General features: G+C 39.2%; 1 non-coding gene across 1 annotated transcript; it reads left to right on the top strand.

Annotated features, from left to right (window-relative positions):
• Nucleotides 1-1,013: 1,013 nt before the first annotated feature.
• LOC121301108 lies at nt 1,014-1,142 on the top strand. The gene has a single exon (XR_005947593.1). It is a non-coding gene; the product is annotated as a small nucleolar RNA ACA64 (small nucleolar RNA).
• The last annotated feature ends 2,276 nt before the right edge of the window (nt 1,143-3,418 follow it).

Here is a 3,418-nt window from a genome sequence, read left to right on the forward strand (position 1 = left end):
CGTTTTAATTCATTGTACTTAAAATAAATAAATAAAACACAGTGAGGCCTATATGGGCGTGCTCTCCGCGTAAAGAGGCGTCAATTTATTTATTTTTTTTAACAATTTAAAATATACCATCAGGGAGAACTGTAAACGTAATTACATAAGAACTGCACACACATATTCCTCAAAACAGTAAGGATGTTTGATATTTTTCAGAGGATCCACTTGCTGGAAATAGCAACGCTACTTACGTGATATCTTTAAGAAAGAAGGAGGAGCAGCAGCCGCACAGCGCTTTTAAAGGGCCCGCCAGCTCGCGAGATTTTGCTGAACCCTGTACTCTGAATATCCTATAATGAAACGCGGCCGCTAATAAACTCTCAAACTTTATTCAGATTTGGGGTGGCTAAAGCGTCTCATGAAGAAGGTGCGCACCCCTGACAAAGAATATTACATAACATCTATTGACTACTGTCGTATATTATTACATTAGACCGGTTCAGGGTTAAAGACCAGCGCCCTAGATTGAGTATAAAGACACACATTTACAGACAACACCCCTGAGATTATGTGCTATTCGTGTTTTGGGGACCATCACACAGAGGCTATAAAGTCTTTCTCTCAAATGAGGAAGGTACTTTTGGCAAAGCGTAAGGATGGCGAAGAGAAGTTTGTAGGTAAGTTACTGTCTAACTATACACAAGCAGCGCTTTTGTGTGTTTCGAGTAGATTTATTGATGTGCTGTATTTTATGTATTGCGCAGGTGTTATACATGGATTGTTGATTTGTGTTATATTAAGACAACTATAAAAACGAATTGAAATACGGATAAATATAGTGTTTAGCTCGATTTAGTGCTGTAAACATGTTGATTTTTAAGTCGGAACCAAGGCGACGTGTGGTGTGGTGTAGGGGTAGTTGATACCCTCGTTGCTGAGCACGTGGCTTGCACCTCGAACCGCGTTAGAAAACTCCAATTGCATTAACGTGTAATTTCTATTGTGTTTCTTGCATTACTTTTCTTGGCACATTCTGAAAATTGCCTTGGATGTTTCAGTTGTCCTTGGTAAGATAACGGTGCCTATATGAAAATGGTACATTAAGCTTATTGCCCACTTATATTTTGTGTGGTGATTAAACCCGTGTTCCTACAAGCATTTAACTGGCTTATTTGCAACGGGTAAAAATAAATAAATAAATAAATCAACAAATAAAAAGTACTGATTATATGTTTTTCTATCTGCAGGTGGTATGGACCAGTACTTCAAAATTGAGGATGTTTACTAGCACGTGTGTCTTGAATTTCTAAGGAAGAGCCACCCAGAAATTACACCATGTAACAATTTCTTTTTTTTTTTTTTTTTTTTTTTGTTCCTGGGTAGTAAGTGTTATTTCCTAATGGCTATTATTCCCCACAAACTTTGCTTTTGTGACCAGGACAGTGCTATTTTGAAATTTACCTATTTTCTAGAACATTCCAGATAGATTCAGTGCTGAGTAAACTTGGAGTAACTTCTAGAACTTTCCAGTAATATAAATAGTAGTATAAATACAGGGGCCTTAAGCCCACCAAGAGCAATAGCTGTAGTAAAATGCGCAGCGCACACTAACGCCACTGATTCTGTCTCCCTAGGTAATGCATGAGCTGATGCTGCGGCTAAGGCAGCAGCAACATGACGGTTCTCCCTCTGTTCAGCAATTATTAACCTCCCTTGTTGTAGATCAACCTTTTTCTTTGCAGGACATTCTTGACCTCCAGGCATCTGTGGACGACAGGGAGAAAAGCCAATGGAAAAAGAAACAGGGTGGCAAGACTGAATCTGGTCTGTGGTTGGACCCGAATGGCAAGCCCATCTTGCCCAGAGCCTGTTATCCTTTGATGTGTAAGTGGGCACATGGTCTTGACCATGTGTCCAAAGGAGGGGTGATGGACTATGCTTATCAGTTTTGGTTTTGCAAACGCCCAGATATTATTGTAATTTGTAAATAGTGTGTTGACAAAAGTATGGAGACATGTTGGCTCATTGATTGGGTTTGAGCGACTAACCAAAGCGAGGACATGTTTACACGAATATGCACAGTACTAGTAGATGGAAACCACGTGTTTCAAACAGGGCCCTTTAATTGTTTAAAGGTTCCAGAACCAGTTAGGTCACAGTTGGTGTGAATACAGCAATTGGTAGAAACATTAAGAAGGTACTTTGTTAGTTTTATTACTCAAATGAAATTTCATTGCTTGCTTATTAAGGAAGTTTCATAACTTGTAGCTTGAAAGGTAGGAATGCATACATATAGACACACACACACACCAGTCAAAAGTTTGAGTACACCTGCTTGAAACCAGGTTTTTCATGATTATCTATGCTTTTAACTGTATAAACACTTCATATATTGTGCATTATATGACACGTGTACTTATATACGCTGGTAATCATAAGTAAATTGCATTCAAAAATTAAATTTTTAAATGAAAATGTAAATCTTGTCAATTTCAATTAAATGGTCACCCAAAACAAGGGGATTTTAGTCAGTTAAAAGTCTGAAATGTGTATAACACGGTGTTAGAACACTGGCCTAAGTATAAGTATCTTTGCTAGATGTTCTCTGAGTTAACTAGCATGTTACCTAATTATTGTTAACAGGTAAGAGTCCATGATTACTATAAATACAGGTAGCATAGTGTGGCAAAGTGGCTAGTGGAGTGGAACAGGTGTAGCGGTGATGCGATGCAGGAGTGACAGGCAGACAATAGTTTCCAGTGAAAAAGGTGCTTTTATTTATAATCCAGGTCTGGTGACCGTTAAATTCAGAAGATTCATCACCAGAACTCATCTTTCCGTCACACATAGGTACAAGTTTGTCATTCCTGAATGTAAGGGAGCAGAAAATGGCAAAATACGCTCAGTTAAGCAAAGAAAAGACTGTCTGTAATAACTTAAAGATTGACCTTCATTTCTTAAAGACAAATTGCAAGAACTTTGCAAGTGTCTGTAACTGTGGTGGCCAAGACCATTAAACGATTTGATGAAACTGGCACTCTTGAGGACCAAACAAGGTCAGGCAGGCCAAGGGTGACCTCAGAATCAGAGAACAAGTTCATTCGAGTCACAAGTCTGCAAAACCGGCGAATAACTGCCCCTGAAATACAAGAGCAGCTAAATGCTACTAGAAGTACAGATGTTTCAACATCAGCTGTTCAGATGAGATTGTGTGAAGCTGGCCTGACCATTGTTAAGAGTGCAGAATAAGAGGAAGAGACTTACCTGGGCCAAAAAACACAGAAACTGGATGTTTGAGGAGTGGAAGTCGGTCTTATGGACCGATGAGTCAAAATTTGAAATATTTGGGTCCAACGGCAGAGTATTTGTAAGACGCAGAGAGGGTGAGCGCATGAGTTCTGCATGTGTGGTTCCCACTGTCAAGCATGGAAGA

Source organism: Polyodon spathula, chromosome 26 (assembly GCF_017654505.1).
Source record: "Polyodon spathula isolate WHYD16114869_AA chromosome 26, ASM1765450v1, whole genome shotgun sequence".
Taxonomy (NCBI): domain Eukaryota; kingdom Metazoa; phylum Chordata; class Actinopteri; order Acipenseriformes; family Polyodontidae; genus Polyodon; species Polyodon spathula.